This window comes from Phascolarctos cinereus, unplaced genomic scaffold, assembly GCF_003287225.1.
Source record: "Phascolarctos cinereus isolate Bilbo 61053 unplaced genomic scaffold, phaCin_HiC Scaffold_1;HRSCAF=81, whole genome shotgun sequence".
NCBI lineage: Eukaryota > Metazoa > Chordata > Mammalia > Diprotodontia > Phascolarctidae > Phascolarctos > Phascolarctos cinereus.
This window is the reverse complement of record NW_027555514.1, coordinates 274745847-274767642: the sequence shown is the minus strand read 5'-3', so window position 1 is coordinate 274767642 and position 21796 is coordinate 274745847.

Here is a 21796-nt window from a genome sequence, read left to right as displayed (position 1 = left end):
GGTCATATATGGGGGAGGTGCATTGGGAAGAGAGAAGAATTGAGGATGATGTTGAGGCTACAAGCCTGGGAGACTGGGCCGAAGGTCTGACATGAACAGAAATGGGGCGGTGGGGGCAGGTTTCGGGGGAAAGTGATGCGTTTGGGTTTGGCCACATTGAGGCAAATTCAGGTGGAGACACTCAGCAGGAAGGTAGAGGGGTCCATCGTTCCTTTGAGGGACATCCCTCAACACACTGGGTCTCAGAATTTATGGCAGCTTCTCCAAAGGAGAAGCGTGGGGTCCTCCTTACCTGATCCCAAAGACCCTTTCCATTCATCTAAAGGCTTTTTTTTGGTTCTATGCTAATTTAATTAAATTCAACAAGCATTTATTAGGGGTCTACTATGTGCCAGGTCCTGTGTTGGGCACTCATAGCAATAAGGGCAGGGCCTGCAATTTCATTGGTATAGGGCACTCGCAGGTGTGGAAACTCCCTCACCAGTGCAGATTGGCACCTGCAATTTACCATTTTGGAGATTTGCACTGGATTCTGGGAAGTAGTCAGAACTTGAACCCAGGTCTTCCTGGTTACAAGGCCAGCTTTAGGGTACACTGTACTCTTTCAGAACGCTGATAAAAAAAAAAGACAAAAATCAAAAACATCCCTGCCCCCAAGAATTTCCATTCCCTTCAGTGATCTTTAGATCCCATCACAGGATACCAAGTCACCTTAACTTCTTGGTCACTTGGCACATACGGACTTCCTTCAGGAAGATTATTCTTCTTGCAAGAAGAGTGGTATCGGTGTCAGAGCAAGTGGGTTCCAATCCTGTCTCTGCTTTTTACTAGTTGTGTGATTTGGAGATGTCATTGAATATTCCTGAGCTTTAAATTCCTCTGCTGTAAAATGAGAGGGTCAGCCTGGATGAGGTCATAAATATAGGTCGGAGATCTGCAGCTGGAAAGGGACCTCAGAGACCATTTAGTCTGATCACCTTATTTTACAGATGAGGAAACTGAGGCACAGAAAGGTCATAGGTCTAGAGTTGGAAGGGATCTCAGAGGTCACCTAATTCCCTTTCCCTTCCCTTCCATTTCCTTTCCCTTCCCCTCCTCCTTCTGCTGGCCCCTACTGTACTGATGAAATCATAGATGGTATCAACAATGAGAATAAAAAGAAGACTGACATTTCTATCATATTTTCCATATGCCATTTCATTTGAACCTCACAACAACCTTGTGGGCTATGCAATGTCATTATTATTATCCCCATTTTACAGATGAGGAGGTTAAGCAAGTTAGCTGTCCATGGTCACACAGCTAGTAAGTATCATGAGCGAGATTTAAACCCAGGTCCTTTGGCCTCCAAGCACAATATACTATTTATCATACTGCCCTCCTCCCTCCCCTAGCCAATAAAAAGAAATAATTCAGCCTGACATCCCATGCAGCTTACCTTTAAAGTTCACTTAAAAAAACCCAACTCCCCATTTCCCCACCTTTTCCCATATATCAAATGAGGATCTTGGAGTAAATGGTCTTTAGATTCAAAGACTTTTAAGGGCCCTTCCAGATCTCAGGCTATGCTTCTATGCTGTCTGGAGTCAATCCATGGAAGTCTGCCAGGGCCAAACAGAGAATGCCCGGAGGATTAGGAGGCAAGGTCAGAAAATGTCATCCCTGAAATTGAGGCTAAATAAATGCATAAGGATTTCTAGCTGCAGAACTGACTCACCCTAGCAGATGGTAGACGAGTGGGTTGTCAAAGACTAGGCTATCTCCCACACGCAACAAAGGAGACTCAAGCATCTCTTAAGTTAGTAGGACCCCAGGCTTTGTCCCAAATCATTGAGGGAATAGAGCATCTCTGGAAATCCCCTTGAGGACACATCAATCTGAAAGCCACATTAAGAAAAATTGTGAGCTAATTAACTTTAAAAGATCAAGGCAATAAGAGCTCACATTTCTATAACAAGAGAAACAGGGTGGATTGTGGATAGAATGAATGAAATGAACATTTATTAAGCGCCTACTGTGTGCCAGGCACTGTAGTCACTCTTTACAAATATCTCATTTGATTCTTATAACAACCCTAGGAGGGATGTGCCATTGCTATCCTGGTCTTGCAGTTGTGAAAACTGAAGCAGACAGAGGTTTAAATGAGTTGCCAAGGGACACGTAGCTAGTCAAATATGCGAGGCTGGATTTGAACTCATGCCTTCCTAACTCCAGATCCAGCCCTTTATCTGTGTCACCTAGCTGCCTCTAGAGAGCTAATCCTGAATCTGACATACACCAATTGTGAGACCTTGGATAACGTACTTCTCAGCACCCTAAGCAAGTTTATAAGACTCTAGGTTACAGAGAAGGTTCTACCTGCTTCGTAGAAGGAGTTTCTCACCTCTAGGAGCTCCCCATAGCTACAAGTCAGGCACACACACACACACACACACACACACACACACACACACACACACACACTCCTTCCATTAGTTTCTATAAATAGGTAATACAAATATAATTATTCCCACTTAACACATAGAGAAACTGAGAATTGGTGAGTTGGAATAATTTGCCCATTGTCACACAGGTAGGATTCAAAGCCAGGTCCCTTTTACTCTAGGTCATATACTCTTTTTGCTATAGCCCTTTGTCTCTGCTAGGTGATGTCATAGGATAAAGGTTCTTAACTTTTTTTTGCGTCATGGACTCCTTTGTTAGTCTATTAAAGTCTCTGTATGGACTCCTTCTTGGAACAATGTTTTTAAAGGCATAAAATAAAATCCCTAGCATTACAAAGGAAACTAATTATATTGAAAAGCAATTATCAAAATTTAAAAATAAATAACAACTTGGTGGACGCCAAGGATAAGAAACCTTATCGTAAGAGAGTCTAGGGAGAAAGCCAAAGACTAAGATGCATCAGAGTGTCTCCTACACTTTCCAGGGGAGGATGTTGGAGTCTGGAGGACCTGGGTTCAAATCCTACCTTTATTTTACTAGCTAAGAGACCATAGGCAATTCAATTAACTTCTCTGTCTAGACAAAAAAAAATTTCTGCTTGTCTTGATAAATTGACACCTATAATGTAGATGTACCCATTATGCTTCAGTATGACCATATGCTTACCAACTGAACATGGTGTCACAGATCTAATGCAATGATACTAGGGTACAGTAAGAGTCTTACCCCCTTCATTCTTGAGACTATGGCTCACATAATGAAGCCTCAGATCCTGTTATCATTTAGTTTTGCCATCCTATTGAGATGGTAAGTCTGCTGTCCAACGAAAACCACAGTTATATTTTCTACAAACCATTGTCTCACCGTGCCTCACCTTACGATATTAATTGTTTGAATGTGGATAGATCTTTATATTTATCCCCATTAAATTTGGTCACATTAAACTCAATCTTTTCTTCTCCACTTCTAGACTTTTTTGGATCCAGACATTTTTATCTAGTCTTAGTTTTCTCTCCTAACTTTGTCTCATCTACCAATTTGACAAATAAGTCATTTGTGTCTTCACCCAAGTCATTGATAAAAATATTAAGTAGAAAGTATAAGGTCATGGAAAGTTCCCTAGGGCATTCTATTAAAATTAACATGAGCCCATTGATGATTACTCTTTCTTTGAATTTGGGCATTTGACCAATTCTGTATCTATTTCACTGTCTATATCTCTCTCTGTTGTCCACAAGGATAGGATGAAAGACTTAGTCAAATTGAATCATAAGACTATTCATTTGTAGCTGGAAGGGACCTTAGAGATCATCAGATACTTCGTTGAAAGACAAATATGCCACAAGTTTAACGATTTATGGTCCCTTGATCTGCCTTACTAACGTAAATGTCTAGTTACCATCAAAAACAAAATGTCTCTTAAAAAGTCTAGTAACTGTTGGAATAGAAAACAAAGTTAGTCTGGCAAGGTGAATTCATGTCGAATTGTAATAATCACTGCTTTCTTTTCTAAATATTAGCAAACCATCCTTTTAATCATACCCTCTAGAAGTTTGCCAGGCATCAATGTCAAGGATGGGTAGGCATGGATGAGTTACTGAGCCGAGATTACAGCTGAGTATTTGAGTTATGTCTTCTAGTAGAATGTCAATTCCCTGAAGGCAGGTATTATTTTTGCTCTTTATTTCTGTCACAACAACTGGCACACACCTGGCACATGGGGCAGTTAGGTGGCACAGTGGATAGAGTGCCAGGCCTGGAGTCAGGAAGACTCATTTTCCTGAGTTCAAATATGACCTCAGACACTTACTAGCTATGTGACCCTGAACAAATCATATAACTCTGCTTGCCTCAGTTTCCTCATCAGTAAAATGAGCTGGAGAAGGAAATGTGAAGCTACTCTGATATCTTTGCCAAGAAAACTCCAAATGGGGTCATGGAGAGTCAGGCACAACTGAAAATGAGTAAACAATAAAAACACCTGGCACATATTAGGTACTTGACCAATGTGTGCGATTGATTGATGTCTGGACCTATCCTACTCTAACCCCTCCTCCATACCCAACTACCAGCTAACACTTGATACCAGGATCACTCACTCGGCTCACACAGCCTCCTCCTTTTTCTACTCTCCCAGCCCCAAACACTTAGGAGGCAAAGAACAGATGCCTTCTCCTCTGCATTCTTCAAGGCAAGGTGCCATTTCCTTTCCTGAAATCTTGTGCATGTAGCTGATAAGTTTTATCTTCTGCTGACCCACTGAAGAGGCAGTTCAAGTACTTGGCCAGGTTTCTAAGAAGGCTAGTTGTCATCAGCTGATATGTTAGTGCCATGCCCAGAAGACACAGTCTGAGAAAGAAGCAAAGGGCTTGGATCAGATATCTAGATCTGATGAAAGACGGTTCTGCACTGCTGGGTCTATTAAAATTCCAGTCTCAAAAGGAAGGAACCTAGTTCTCTCTCTCCACTGGTTCCCTCTGATCTGGCCTGTTCCCTCCCCATCATTCTATCCCATAAACTGTTATCACCTCCGTGTTAATGGAAGTTGCCGAGTTCCCTGTGGTTTTCATAGAAATCTTAGAGCCAAGTAAACAGAGCTAGAGGAAGGTGGGGAATTTGAGGCCAACATCTAAATGACTCAGAAGAATTAAAAAGGGGGGGAAATACACCTTTCCTTAAGTCTGTTGAGTGCAGAAAAAAAGAATCCAATTATCAGAAAAAAGTTTTAAATTGTAAGGGCCAATTCTGAATTTGTGCTGTAAGTGGGTGGTTTCGAGATGCAGAATCCCACCTAACCTCTCCTTTCTCTTATACAGAAAGTCTAGCAGGTATTTTAAAGAGGAAGAACCAGCTTTCATCAAGATATATACAAGATACATATACAATAGATGGGAGGTAGTCTTAGAGGGAAGGTAGGGCAGCTAGGGGATCTGGAAAGACCTCCTGCAGAAGGTGGAATTTGAGACCAAGGAAGCCAAGAGGCTGAGTGAGATCAGGAGAGAAAGCAATTCTAGCATGGGGGAAAGCCAGTGAAAAGGTTTGGCCTTCTTAGAATCAACATGCTAGTGGCTCTACTGAGCTATGATTTTATTCAGCCCACTATATTTTATGGGAGAGAGGGGAATAAGGCTTAGGCATCTCAAGTGACCAGCCCTAAGGTCAAGCAGCTACAAAACGGAGGCTATCCCCAATCTTCTGAATTCCCAGCCCTGTGCTCCCTCCTACAGACCAGTACCTGCCAACTCAAACTCCAACACCCAGGGAAAGTGTTTAGGGTCTCCACCTCATGCAGCTATTGGTAACTGGGGGGCAGAGACCAGGAGTAACAGAGAAGGAGATGGCTAATGGTGGTGGAGAAGAACTGAGTGTAAGCACAGGGAGAATTCACATAATCATGGATTTAGATATAGGAGGGAATTTAGAAGTCACTTTCTATAGTTGAGGAAACCCAATACAATTTAAAAATTGTTTATTAAGTACCTCCTAAGTGCCAGGTAGGGTCCTGGGTATCCCAGACACAAGGACAAAAATAAAATGGCCCCTGCCCTCAAAGAGCTTACATTCTAGTGAATGAATACAATATGAGCAAGAATAGGAAGGAAAGGAAGAAGGAGTCATTTGCCCCCAAGTTTGCAAGTTTCAAAAAAAAAAGTAAGATCCCTTGATTGAACAAATGAATGTAAAAGCATATATTAAGCACTTACTATATGCCAAGCACTGTGCTGAGTACTGAGGATATAAACAGCAAAAAACAGTCCTTGCTCTCTAGGAGGAGATCATGTTCTTTTCTTTTTTTTAAGGAGGTTTTCATGTGTTCTTATTTTAAAATATATATAATATTTTATTTTTTCCCAATTACATATAAAAACAATTTTTAACATTCCTTTTTAAAACTTTGACTTCCAAATTCTGTCCTTTCCTCTTTCCTCACCCTCCTCATTGAGAAGACAAGCAATTCGATAGAGGTTATACATGTGTAGTCGTGCAAAACATATTTCCATATTAGTCATGTTGTGAAAGAAAACATAGACCAAAAAAAAAAACCCTCAAGAAAAATAAAGTAAAAAAAGTCTGCTTCAATTTGTATGCAGACACCATCAGTTCTTTGTCTGGGGATGAATAACATTTTTCATCATACGTCCTTCAGAGTTGTCTGAGATCATTGTATTGCTTAGAATAGCTAAGTTATTCACAGCTGATCATCTTACAATATTGCTGTTACTTTAGTACATGTCACTTTGCATTAGCTCATGCAAGTCTTTTCAGATTTTTCTGAGAGCATCCTGCTCATCATTTCTTATAGCACAATAGTATTCCATCACAACCACATAACACAATTTGTTCAGCCATTCCTCAATTGATAGATATCCTCCCAATTTCCAACTCCCTGTCACCAGAAAAGAGCTGCTGTAAATATTTCCATACATATAGGTCTTTTTCCTTTTTTTTAATCTCTTTTTGGATACAGACCTAGGAATGGTATTGCTATGTCAAAAGGTATGCATGGTTTTATAGCCCTTTGGGTATAATTCCAAATTGCTCTACAGAATGGTTGAATCAGCTCACTACTCCACCAACAATGCATTGTCTCATTTTCCCTACATCCCCTCCAACATTTGTCATTCTCCTTTTCTGTCCTATTAACCAATTTAATGAGTATGAGGTAGTGCCTCAGAATTGTTTCAATTTGCATTCCTCCAACCAACAGCTATTTAGACCAACTTCTCATGTGGCTATAAATAGCTTTGATTATTTCATCTGAAAACTGTTTATATCTTTTGATTATTTCTCAGTTGGGGAATGGCTCCTATTTTTCATAAATTTGATTCAGTTCTCCTATATATTTGAGAAATGAGACCTTTATCAGAGAAACTTGCTTCAAAATTTTTTTCACAGTTACGATGGCTAAATGTATTTCCCTCCATCCTATTGCCCCCTCCCCATTGATTCTACTCTCTCTCTCCTTTTACCCTGTCCCTCCCCAAAAGTGTTTTGCTTCTGACTACCACCTCCCCCAATCTGTCCTCCCTTTTATCATCTCCCTTCTCTTATATCTTTCCCCTCCTACTTTTATGCAGGGTAAGACAGATTTCTTTACCCAGTTGAGTGTGTATGCTATTTGCTCTCTGAGTCATTTCTGATGAGAGTAAGGTCCATTCACTCCCCCTCAACTCTCCTCTCTTCCCCTCCAATGTAAAAGCTTTTTCTTGCCTCTTTTATGTGAGATAATTTACCCCCTCCCTTTCCCTTTCTCCCAGTGCATTGGAGGTCATGTTCTGACTGAGGTGCAGGGCACTTGGCAAGGCCCAGGAGCTCTTAGGACAAGTTTTGTGGGCCTGGAAACATCTGCTGAAGACTGACGTCATTCTCTGAATGACTGGCTGGGGAACTCCATGATTCTGCTGCCTCTCTGACAACCAATCGGGCATTCTCAGCCAACTAACAATGAGAGTGGAGTAGAGGACTGGGGAAATCTTCTCACTCATTCAACCCCAAACCCAAGGCGAATTTTGTGTTATCCAACTTCCAAACGAACTATTATACTCCAGGCAATTTAATGTGGATTTGGGATCTGAAGTGTTCAGCAACCTAATCACTTAAAATCAATTCAATAGAGATATATTAGCAAGCACCTACCACGTGCTAGCTAGACAGTGAGAGACATTGTGGAATAGTGGGGAAAGGGTAGGTCTTGGAATCAGGAAGACCTGGATTCAATTCCCACCTTGGATCCTGGCTGTTTGATCCTGGACAAGTCACTTGTCTGTGCCCCAGACAATGCAGACTGATAAGGAGAAGTTGCCAACCTATGTTGGTAGAGAGTTTCTTCATCTGGGAGTTATCAATGAAATTGCATATCAATGAAATTGCGGGTTCCATCCACATCAATACTCTGCACCCCCAATGTGGTAAGCATTAGAAATATACAAACAAAAATGTGAAAGATTCCTTACTTCTAGGAGCTCACATTCCCAATAATGCACACATAAATATCAGAGACTAATTTCTGGACAGAGCCCTAATGGTTATCTAGGCCAACCCCCTCATCTTACAGGTTGTTGAGTTTGTCCTTCATTCTCTAAGAGGACAATGACATCAGGAAGATGATGAGAAAACCAAACCCCACGGAGATTAAGGGACTTGTCAATGGTTATACAGACAGAGCTGGGATTAGAATTCAGGATTTAGGACTCAAATGCACTGTTCCACATAAGAAAATCCAAAGAATATACATAGTTATAAAAATAATTTCAGAGAGAGAGAAAACATCAACAGTTGGGTGGGTGGGGGGAATTAGGAGAGACTTCATGGAGGAGAAAGCATCTGCCACTGTTTTTGAAGGAAGTCAGAAATTTTAAGAGGCAGAGGTGAGGAGGGCTTGGGTCGGGACACCAGTGAAAAGGCAAGGATGTGACAGGTTGAATGTGGTGTGTGGAGAATGGCAAAGTGGGTCAGATGCCCCCACCAACTCTTAATCCTGTGATTCTGTCACCCAGGTCATTATGCATTGTCTGCCTAAAAATGTGTCTTTTGCCCTAGTGAGGAGCTAAACATTCATTAAACAGATGAGTGAATGAATGGGCCCCGGAAAGTGGCCATTGGAATGAGGGTTATTTGTGGATCTCAGTGTTAGCACCACAGCCATGCTCTGGCTCATAGCTCAGGAAATGGAGTTGATTGGTTGTGTTTCCATTGTGAGGGGGCCTCCTCCTTTCAAGAGTTCATTCCCCCCCTCCTGGGACACAGACATATTGGGTGAGCCTACAGGTCACTGGGCACAGATGTTCCCAAACCTTTGAAGACCTGAATGCTTTTAGGGCTGAAAGGATGGGCATCCTACTGGGCAACAGGTCAGTGAAAAGTTCACATTGCTGACCACTTGAGAACTCTCTGCCCCCATGCTCCCCATGTGAAAAGGGATTAGACCTCAACTCTGCTCTAGTGATGCTTCAGAACTGTGATTCATAGCTTGCCTTCCCCAGTGATGGACAACATCAATGGGTCCATTATAGGAAGGGATGGGAGGACAAAATGAGACAGTACTTCAAAGCCTTTAGCAGACTTGACTGGACAAGAGAAAAATCAGTAGGCTCTGTAGCTGCTAAAACTCCCATCTTCAGTTTATTTTTTTGACATTATAACCTGGATGTTAGAGATTCCCCCCCCCCACCTCCTCTCCTCAATACCTCTAGACCTCCTGATGGTACCTATGCTACCTATGGTGTCCTAATGCAAGGAAATGAAATAAGGACAGTACCTCCTTTCAAGAATATCAGTTCTTGGTTTCTATTTCTGGATTCAAACTCTATAATGGGGAGGGGGTAGGTTTCTAGATTCTAATAATTGACTTCAAGGGGTAGTGTTTCTGGATTCACACTGTTTATCTGGGGAAGTGTGGAGAGATGGTTAATAATATTAGGGATGTATCAACTGGTCAAGTGATCCCATGAGCCACCTCTAAGCTTTAGTTCCCTCCTCATTTGAATGGGGGTGTTGGGCTAGATCATCTAAAGCTCCTCCCGGTTCCGAGTCCTATGAAAGTTTTTATAACATCGACGTAGGGTTGTCGCTGAAGGAAATGAGATTTGTTCAGAAATAAACATCCAATCTTTTCCTGTTTATTCTTCAAGGGTTTTCTTTGCCCACTGCTGTATAAGCTTACAGCCACCGGAGCATCCACTGGGCTGCTCTGGGACAAGTCCCCCTTGGAGTTTCGGTTTCCTTCCCTTTGGTGGAGGTGCTGACAAATGTTCAGAGAGTGGCTGGTCAGGAAGCAGAGGGAGGTGTGCACACCCTGTCCTTCCAAAGATGACTTTAGGGATGCTTCTCTGTGTTTGTGTTTTTGACACCCCTGACTCTTCCTAACAGCCCATCTCTACTCCCTGTTCCAGAACACAGAACCTTCTCTGTTAAGAAAGAAGCACAATTAAGTAAAACAAACAGTTGCAGCAACTCAGTCTGACAGTGCATACAACATTCTTCATCCATAGCTCACCACGCCTCTCCCAGGGGGATCACAGGACCATCGCTCTAGATCTAGACAGGACCTCAGAGGATCTAGCGCTCATTTTGTGGATGGGGAAACTGAGGCCCAGGAAAGTGAGGTGATTTCCCATGGTCACAGGAACAGTAAATGATGGAGGCAGGATTTGGACTCAAGTCTTCCTTGTCTTCAGGTCCAATATTAGACTCCAATGTTTTCCTTACATTCAGGTAAGTGAGGTGTTGCTGAACCTCAGCATAGGAGTAATAACTCATAATAAGTTGCATTTATATAGTGCTTGAGGTTTGCATTGTGTTTTTGTCTATTATTTCATTTGATCCTCTTAACAGCCTTGAAAGTAGGTGCTCTTAATATTTCCATTTTACAGATGAAGAAATTGAGGCGGGAAGGGGACGGGGGTTAAGTGACTTCCTCAGGACCATACACCGAGTAAGTGAGGCAGAACTTTGCTCTTGTCTTCCTGGCTCCAAGTCCAGGCTTCTATCCACTGTGCCCCCAGGAAGGTAAGCAGAATGGCGAATTCTGTACCATCCAACTCACCCATCAACAAAACACCAGGGATTTGGTTTATATGGGTCTACTGAGCACAAGAATGGGTTTAAGGGGAGGAAGAGCAGAAAAGTAGCCCGGGAGTAAGTTGTAGCCTTCAACCTCTGAGGGGCCAAAACAAAGCACCCTCCTTGGCTACCCCAATCACTGGGCTGTTGGAGCTGGTGAAAGTAAAATCAATCAATCAAAGGTATTTATTAAGTGCTTGCTATGTTCTGGGCACTGTGCTAGGCACTAGGATAAAAAGACTAAGATGGATCAATCCCTGCCCTCAAGGGGTTTATATCCTGCTGGGTGGGGGAAGAGAGGGAGAAGACATATGAAACAGTATCATGGTGGGCTTAGTACACTTGACCCTGAGTTAAGGAAGAGATGAGTTCAAATCCAGCTTTTGCTGCTTACTAGATAAGTGACCTTGGGCAAGTCACTCTAAGCCTCAGTTTCCCCATCTGTAAAATATGGGGATTGGATTTGATAGCCTCTAAAGTGCCTTCTGTCTAAATATATGACTATTTGTGATCCCAAGTATATGAGTATATAGAAAGTAATGTGTGTGTGTGGGTGTGTGGTACTTGAAGCTTGGGAAGTTGGGAAAGGCTTATGTAGGAGGCAGAGCTGGAGCTGAGCTCTTCAAGAGGTAGAGGGGAGGAGGAAGTCAAGTCCAGGTACTGGAGGCAGTCTGCACAAAGTTGTCTAGAGAGGGGATGGAACATTGCATGCTAAAGAACATTAAGAAGACCAGTCCAACTGTAAGACAAGCCCAGTAATGGATGGGGAGCAAGGTACATAATAAGGTGAGAAAGTTAAGCTACAGCCACATTGGGAAGAGCTTTACATGCCGGACAGCAATGTGCCACTTAGTTGGGTAGTAAGCTTGTCATCAGCGGAAGTCTCCAAGAGGATGCTGGCTGTCCATTCATTGAGGGTGCTGCAGAGGGATCCTTAGACGGTCTCCCCAATCCGAGGTTCCATGATTATATTTTGAAAGGAAGGAGGGAAGGAGGTGCCTTGCAAGCTGAAGGACCCCTTTGATTCTACATCTAGCTGATCTGTATTTGCTAAGTGATTCTGGCCTGTTAATACTGCTAAGGAGGAGGTACAGCCAACGGCAGAAAACGCACTAATCTGAACACGTCATCAAGATATTTTCACAATGCTTGGCTCCTGGGCACTTGGTACTGAGATGGGCTTACAGCTGGGTGGTGCAGTGGATAGGGCACTGGGCCTGGAATCGGGAAGACGCGAGTTCAAATCCAGTCTCAGACATTTAGTAGCGGTGTGACCCTGGGCAAGTCATTTCACCCTGTTTGCCTCAGTTTCCTCATCTGTAAAATGAGCTGGAGAAGGAAATGGCAAACCACTCTAGTGTCTTTGACAAGAGAACCCCAGATGGGGTCCGGAAGAGTTGGACACGACTGAAAGGACTGAACAACAACAGCAACTGTCTTCCTTTCAGGAGGTATTTCCATTCTGGTCAGTACTGGGGAGGGCAGTATCCCAAAGCCTTAGTGTAGAAATCGGTCTAAGACTGTGGGGACATCCTGTATTAGCAAAAGAGGGTCATAGGAACATTGATTTAGAGCTGGAAGGTTCCTTAGAGGTCACTGAGTCCATTTTACCAATGAGGAAACTGAGGCCAAGAGCGATGAAATGACTTACCCAGGGTCACACAGCTAATAAGAGCCTGAGGCATGATTTGATCTCAGGAATTTGATCAATCCCTGCCTTTAGGGAGCTTGCATCCTAGTGAAGGAAATAACATATGAAGCAGCATGATGGTGAGGACGAGGGGACTGGATTGGGTCATCTTCTAATTCCTTTCCAGGTCTAACTATATGACATAAAAAGTCATATTAAAGTACATTATAAAACTTAAAGGGCTATTCAAAAGCTGGCTATTAGTATTGTTATCATAGAAGGATCTAACTTGTATCGGTACAAGGAGTTCTGCACACCGAAGAGATCATAGGTCCTTTTGCATCTAACTCTTATTTTTCCATCTATCTATCTATCCATTCATCCCTATTTTTCTCTATCTATCCACTCATCCCTGTTCTTCTCTATCTATTCATCCTTCTTTTTCTCTATCTATTCATCCCTCTTATTCTTATCTATCCATCATCTCTCTTTTTCTCCCTCTCCATCTCTCCCTCCCTCCTCCTATCTATCTCTCTTTCCATCCATCCATCTCTCCCTCCATCCCTCCCTCCATCCATGCATCTCTCTATCCATCCATTGATCTACATCTCACTTCAAAGTTTACAAAATACTTTTCTTCTGTGTACCGTGCAGGGTATTATTACTGCTATTCTTGTTCTTATTAGAGAAGACAGGTGATTTTATTGCCTAGAGCAATGGTATCAGATAAATAGAAATTGGGGACATTCAACTGTACATAAGAATCCCTGTGGAGATTATATTGGCATTAAACACTACCTGTTAACATTATCTATGTTCTATTGTATTTTTCTGTATTTTGTCACATATTTACCAATTCCATGTTAACATCCAGTATGGGCTGTGCTTGAGAGCATTGCTACAAGTCTGGCACTTCTAGAGTTGGGAGGAGATCACAATGCTTTGAAATCCTTAAAGCATTATAGAAATGCTACTATTGTTACTGCTGCAGACCTCAAATAGTTCTGTCCCTTAGAGTCTCAGAGAGTTGTTTGAGGCACTGAGGAATGCTTTTCCTTCTTTTATAGATGAGGAAACTGAGGCTATGATTGCTGTGGACATTCATGCATCCGGGGGATGTCAGTGGTGGAAGACAAAGTCTGGCATCTGCCTAGCCCAAGGTCAGTGCTCTTCCCATGACATCAGAACAGACTTTTGCCTTTAGGAGCCAATCCAGTACTTTTCCAGGGAATTTCATTTCCAAAAAGGAAAGGAAAGAATCACCAGGTGGGCTACGGAGAGGGGTGGTGCCCTAAGCATTCGGTTTTCGCCACAGGAACAAGGATGGATGGACAAGTAATGGGACAAAAGGTTCTTGGACCGACAGACCTTTCTTGTTTTCTCTACCACCTCTCCGCCCCCCCCCCAACTCTTGACGCAGTTGCTAATTACAGCTGCACACAGGAAATGCAGATCGGTCGCTCTGAGTTCCATGGAAACACCCAAGTCTGTTTCCTTCCTCAGCTGCACATGTGTGCCTGCTGGGTTCCAGGGCTTGGTTATCCCAGCCCACCCCAATGGCTCACTGGTTTTCTGGCAGAGCCAGACCTGTTGGATGATAATCCTGAGCCACTGGGTCCATTATAATGGACATTCTGAAACTACAGTCGGGCCAACAGCTACCCCTGAAGGGGGCATCCTCACTGGTCAGCTTAAATTAGAGGGAAAGGGAATTTTACAAACTGCTCCCAGTCTCCCAGCCTCCTCTCAGGCTTTGCTGAAGTTCTGGCTCGCCCCTTGGGGCACCAGAAGCTTCAACTGTGAAAGTAGGTTAGACAGCCAGCATCTGTTTGCTAGCTGGGGAGAGTAGGGCCGGGGTGGGGGAAAGGGGGGTAATTTTTATAGTCCTCAATGTTGCCTCTGAGACTGAAGCTTGAAACTAGCTTAAGGTCTTACATGAAATGAATTTGCAGGTCTCAGTTGAAAGCTAGGGTCGGGGGGGCCAGGTGATTGAACATCTGGACTGCTGAAATTCCAGAGACCTGGCATTTTTAAAATAAAGTACTCCTTTATTTGATGGGAGGGAAGGTTTCTACCCTATAGCTGACTTGTTCTGCCAACACCTGGATATACTTCAGAGAATCACAGAGTTAGAGCAAGAAGGGACAAAGGCAGTCTATTCCAGCCCTATCATTTCATAGTTTAGGAAACTGAGGCACAGGACAATAAAGTTATTTGTCCAAGGTCACAAAGGGAGAAAGTAGGGGCAGCTAGGTGGCGCAATGGATAGAGCGCCGGCCCTGAGTTATGAGGACCTGAGTTCAAATCCGACCTCAGACACATAACACTCATCAGCTGTGTGACCCTGGGCAGGTCACTTAACCCCATTGCCTAGCAAACAAACAAAAAACAAAGGGAGAAAGTAATAGAATCAGGATTTGAACCCAGGTCCTTCGATTCAAAACCAATATTCTTTCCACTGTACTTTTAAGCGCCCAGTACAAAGGCAAAACTATTGTTGCTTAATGTTTCTACTTTGTCCTTCCTCCAGGGTACACCAAGTGTTTTGCAAATGGTCTGCTTTGTCATTTTATGTGCAGAAATTTGAATTCAGGATGAGGATTATAGGTGGGGGGATTTGGGAAAGGGAGTAGTAATAGATAGCACAAGGGGACTGGAGCTTTGACCCACTGACCTGTTGCTGACAGGAGATGAGGGACCGCTTCCTTAACATGGGACTGCCTCACCTGGTATCCCTATGGAGGGGCTGGTACCTCTAGGGTCCTGATGCCAGGGTGCTCTTTTCAAGGGACTGTGCTTCTCTGGTCCCCCACTACAGATCCTGCTCTCAAGCTCTCCCACCCCCTCCAATAAATCTGCTCCAGGTACCATTTTAATGTATTATGCTGCGATTACCGGGTTTCTTCTGGGGCCCTTCATTCTACTCCATTACTTTTGACGTGTAGACTACCCTGAAGGGCTTTTTCCTCCTTTCCCCTCACTTCCCTTCCCTTCTTGTCTTTCCTTTTTCCTTTCTTCCCAAATTCCCACAATAGATAAGTAATGGCCAGAACCTTGACATCTTCGAATTTAAAAATCTCTCCTTGTGTGACCTCGGACAGGTCAGTGCAAGTCCCTGGGCCTCAGCCTTTCCTTCATAGAGGGGGAAACTGAGTTCCAGCCTGGGAAAAGTACTTGCCCAAGGCCTCACAGCCAGTTGGGGCACAGCTGGAATGAGAACCCAGCTCTTTTGCCTTCTAACCTGGTATTTTCCTCATTGTTATTCTTTTTTTCCCCCTTCCTCTAAATCAGAAAGAAACTGTCTTTCATGAATCTCATCGATAAGGTGATGATTGTGCATCTGCCTCACAGGGGAGGGAGGCACTTGATAAATGCTTCATTGACTATTGATGGATTGATTGCTAGCTCCTTGTGCAGAACAAATGAGATAATTCATGCAAAGTTCTCGGCACCCATGTGAGTTTTGCTCTGGCAGAGACACAGTCTAACGGAGCCAGCTTGGAAAACCACTCCTAGCTCAGCTGCAGCCCAGTCTCTGACACCCACTGGTGAAATGACCCTGGGCAAATCACATAACCTGTCAGTGCCCCAGGCAGCTCTCCAAATCACCAAGAAAGTGCCAAGCAGGGGTGTCCTGGAGCTAGCTCAAACCCAGCCAATGGTGACATTTTCAATGTGAGCATGTATACCTCAGCTAGCAAATACTAAAATCGAGGAGTTATTCATTGTTTTATTGATTGTCTAGACATAAGAAAGTGTTAATGGTACCAATTAAACTTCAAAGTGTGTCCTATATATGTGTGTGTACATACACACATATATACACATATGCATACATGTACACATATATACATGCATATATACATACATGTGTGTCTGGGTATATATCTGCATGTGTATATAAATGCATATATAGAAAGAGAGAGAGAACAACTTGTCTAAAGTCACACACATATTTGGAGAGAAGTTTGTTAGATATTTGCCAGCACACGCCTTGTGTCAGCCTTCATTGGGGGAGGGTGTTTCTCATAGTAGAGATTCTACCACCAGCAACATCACCTGCCCAGTCCCCATCCCTATCATTCCATCAGTCATAAGGCATATTTTTTGCAATATTCCCATTATGGACGATGTACCCAACCAATTTCCATCATCTGGAATTTGGTAGAACAACAGTTACTTTCTTTGCCATATTTTCCCTTGCTCTCTTCCAAACATCACTGGACCCCTCTTTTTTATTCCATTTTCAGAGCTAATCTGAAATCAGTGGTGCCAGGGTGTTGGGAGTTTTGAACCTGAGGCCAGGGTATCTCTCCTGGCTTGTATCATGATGGAAACATAAATACTGTTTGTAGGAGGGGAAAAAATCCAGGCCTTAAAAAAATACACAAGTAAATGACAAATGGGATTCATGGATCATTATCATACTGGTAGCTGACATTTGTATAGAACTTTGGCATTTACATAACGTTTTACATATGTTATCTCATTTGATTCCCATGACTGCTTTGGGAAGGGGGATGGGGGTCTGTAGGTTCCACAGGGACTATTGACTATTTTGTAGATGAGGAGAGGGAGACAAGAAAGAGGAGAAAAAGTGAGTGAGAGGAGAGAGAGAGATAAGAAGAGGAGAGAGAGACAGAGAGAGAGACAGAGAGACAGAGAGAGAGAGCCAGAGTCAGAGATAGCCAGAGAGACAGAGAGACAACTTGCCTAGTCACACAGTCAAAAACAGGACCTGAATCCAGGTCTTTCTGACTTCAAGTCTAAAATTCTTGCCACTAATGGGACCTTAGGGATCATCTAGTCTAGGAGTTCTTAATCTAGGGTCTATGAACAATTTTTTTTTAGAATTTTGGTTTTTGTATTCCAATATAATTGGTTGTATTTGTTTTCCTACATATTTGATTTTATGTACTTAACAACATGATTCACAGAAGGGATCCACAGGCTTCACCACCCTGCTAAAGGAGTCTCTGACAAAGAAGGTAAAGAAGCCCTTGCAAGTCCCCTTGCAATTTTTTTTTGGAGGGAAAGGAATTTGAGTCCAAGCTCCTCCTGAAAGTGCTTGCCACTGCATCAAAATTTCCTCCACCTCCTGTCTCCACACCTAGACCTCTTTTCCCTGCTTCATGGTACAATGGAGAGAGCGATAAATTTGGAGTCACAGGACCTGGATTCAAATACTGGCTTTAGAATTTTCGAGTGCCTTCTTGTGTGATCTTGGACAGAAGACCATTATGACTGAGTTTCTCTGGGAGCACCTCTGGTTATATCCAATATCCAAGAAACATTTATAAAGCACCTACTCTGTGTAAGGCACTGTGCTAACCACTAGGGATACAATTAATAAAAAGAAAGACAGTGCCTACCCTCAATGAGCTTAGAATCTAACTGGAGGAGATGACACATACAAGGAGGCAGGAAGGGTGGAGAGAGACCAGGGTGTACCTGAAAGGAAGGGAGGTGTGTCTTGTTCCATGGAGTCAAAACCAGGCAGAGTAACGGATATGGAGTAGAGAGAATCCCTTTTCCATTCTCTATAAAAAGGAAGGCAGAGGGAGGAGCTTGGTACTCCACCCTCTAACCCTCCAATCAGAAGGGAGAAGAGGCTGAGGCAGGTGGTGTCCATCAAGGCTTGACTTTGCAGCAGGTGATGAGATTAGAAGTGAGGAGCTTAACCTGGGAGACCATCTTGTTCTGTAGAGTTGAAACCTGACAGAGCAGCACATGCAGAATAGAGTGACCCCAAAAGCCACGCAATCATATTAGTAACAATGATAATAGCTGGCATTTGGATTTTATGGTTAGAAACTGTTTTACTGATGTTATCTCAGTCTGGTAAAAACCCTATCAGGTAATTAGTTTGAAACCACCAATAAGACTTGCTCAACATCCAGTAATTGGGACCTGGTTCTGTTAAGAGTTGGGCTCGGGTTTTACCAATTGTAAGTCCGATGTACACTGAAGAAAAATACTGGTATCTTTTGCTTTTACATCACTTTCATTCCTTTCCTCTCATCTATTCAATGCATCATCTCTTATAACAAAGAATAAAACAGAAAGGCAATCCTATCAATTTAGCAAAATCAATTAAATATGGTAACCATATCTGACAAAGCATGTGATACTCCATACTCATAGTTTCCCAATCTGCAAAGAGGCAAGACAGATGGATTTTCTCAACTCTTCTCTTGGACCAAGCTTGGTCATTGTAACCCCACAGAGTTCCTGTTTTGTCCTTTCCATTTTCCATTATTCTATCTTCCCGTTTTCCTAGTTCTCTTACTTACTCTGTATTTCGTTTAAGTCTTCCCATGATCCTCCAAATTATTCAAACTTTCCATTCATATCTGACATTTCTTAGAGCAAAGCAATATTCCATTACATTCATGTACCACAGGTTGGCCATTCCAGAATCAATGAATATCACTTTGTTTCCAGTTCTTTGCTGCCATGAAATGGGCTGCTATGAATATTTTCGTGTGTATGGGTCCTTTCTTTTTATCAGTGATCTCTTTGGGGCATTCCTGGCAGGGGGTTTGAATGTTAAAGGGCATGGATATTTTCAGAATGGTGAAATCCTCTCGCAGCTCTCCCAACAATGTATTAGTGTATCCCCTCCAAAATAGAGTCTATTTTTCATCATCTTTGCTGATTTATTGGATGTGAGGTGAAATCTCAGAGGTGGTCCTTACTTTCAAGGTTCTTAAAAGGCAGATAGTCCCCTAGATTTGGAATCTGAAAGACCTAGGGTTCAAATATTGCCTCCTGCACTTACTAGTTGGATACCAATGGGCAAATCATTTTCAGAAAGGTCAGCCTCTCAGTTCCCTCATTTGCAAAATGGATATAAAAATACCTGTCATACCAATTTCCCAGGACTGTTTCAAGGATTAAATGAGATATTTTGTGCTTTGAAAGCTTTAAAACCCCTTATTATGTCAACTATTATTATTAGTCCCAAGGTCAACCACAGATTTGGAGCCATACCATGAATCTCTACAAATCTAGTCCTTAATTTCACAACACTAGACTTCTTGGGGATGGTGGTGTTTGGGGGTAAGGGAGTGGGGATGAATATTTTTCTATAAGAACTCTACAGATAGGTATTAGTCACCAGGGCTCTCTAGCAAACTGATCCTTCCCTCTCCCCTTTTTTTTTTTTGCCCCTAAAGAATGCCTTACTAATTGAAAAGTTGGAAATCTCTACCCATTGTTTCTCCAAAGAGGAAACGATGGCGCCGGCATTCAGGAAAGTTTCTATCTTCCCAGCATCTTGCTCAGACTTAGAGACTGATGGGTTGGCACTTTTTTCTGGATGAAAGAAAAGCCGCACTGCATGTACCCAAGTGAACGCCCACACCCCAGACCAACCACTCCCTGATCCTGGAGGCATGTTAATCAAACCCAGCACATACTAAACAAGGGGCTGATAATGAGTTGTGTAAGCTTGACAACCCGGGGAAAACTGTTTGGCAAAGGACCATGTGGTTTCAAATCTAGATGGAAAAATCTTATCCCAGGATGGGGAAGTAGAAAATGAGGAGTGGGGAATGGGGAGTTCTTTTCTGTTTGAGAAACGTCTGTACTTTACAAGCAATGTGAGCTCAGTTTCTCTGGAACCCTGTGGCCCACACCACCAATTCTCCAGTGGGCTTTGGCCCAGTGACGGACAGCTGGAACTTCTTAGCATAGCAGCCCCTTCCTCACCCCAGGAATGAAAGATGGCTGAACTCAGTATCCTGTGCATTGGTGGATATGGTCCAGAAATCCCAGGGCACAAGAGAAATCTCCATTGTAACAATAATCTCTTACATCTGTAAAACCCTTTTAACTCCCCCCAAAGGCTTTCTCAGCTTAATAGATTTCATCCTTTTTCTCTGTCTCTTCTTCCTCTTCTTATTCTCTCAATCAAGTTCAATGACGGAGGGCATGCAGGTGCCTGGGTACATCGTGATTAGTAGATTTGACAGATGAAGAAACTGAGACCCAGAGAGGTTGATGGCTTGTCCATGGACATCTACCTAGTGTCTGAGGCAAGATTCAGGCTTGAGTCTTTTTTGATTGCAAGTCCAGTATGCTGTTCACTGCACGACCCAGATGTCCTAAAGCTAGTGAATATTCAAAAGCAGGACTTGAATCAGGTCTTCCTAATTCCAAGGCTGACTTTCTATCCACTATTCCAAGCTTCCTGTCAAAAATTAAAATCTTTAAAAGCTCTGTTGTCTCCTGAATGTAGGCATTCCCTCTACTGGAAGTGCTTCCCTAATAGACAGTTCCGTGAGTTGCAGCAGTCAAAAAAAGAAAAAAAGGTCATCTTCTGAGAGGGGGGAAGAAGAAGGAGGAGGAGGAGGGGGAGGGGAGGAAGAGGAGGAAGGGAGGAGGAGAAGGAGGAGAAGGAAAGAGATAGAGAAAAAGATGGAGAAGTAATAGGATAATGGGAAGGAGAAAGTAGAGGAGGAAAGAAGAAAAGGAGAAAGAAGAAGCAGAGGAGAAGGGAAAAAAGGAAAAGAAAGAGAAAGAGGGGGAGAGAAGAAGGAAGAGGAAAAGGAGAAAGAGAAAAGGAAGAGCAGTTTGATTCTGGAGGTAATAAGGGAACCACTGGAGTTTATTGAATATGGAGTTGAGACGAATGACATGGTAAGACCTGTGGAAGGATGGAAGAAAGGGGCAGGGAAACCAATTATCACCTCATGCCTGGACAATTGCAATAGCCCATTGATTGGCCTCCCTGCTTCAAGACTCTCCCCACTCCAGTCCATCCTCCAATTAGCTAGCAAATTAATCTTCCTAAAATAAAAGACTAACCATGTTTCCTTCCCCGCCCCATTCAATAATCTTCAGTAACTCCCTAGTAGTACCTCTAGGATTAAATATAAAATCTTCTATTTGACTTCTCTATCTCTTTTCTTCTTCTTCTTCTTCTTCTTCTTCTTCTCTTCTTCTTCTTCTTCTTCTTCTTCTTCTTCTTCTTCTTCTTCTTCCTCCCCTTCTTAACGAATATTTATTCATAGAAAACCAGTCTAAACTATACCCTTCCTACTTTTTCAGCCTTCTTATATTCTACTCTACTTCCCTACCCCCTCACCCCCACATACTGTGTCATCCAGTAATATGGACTCCTTTCTCTTCCTTATACATGACACTCCATCTCCC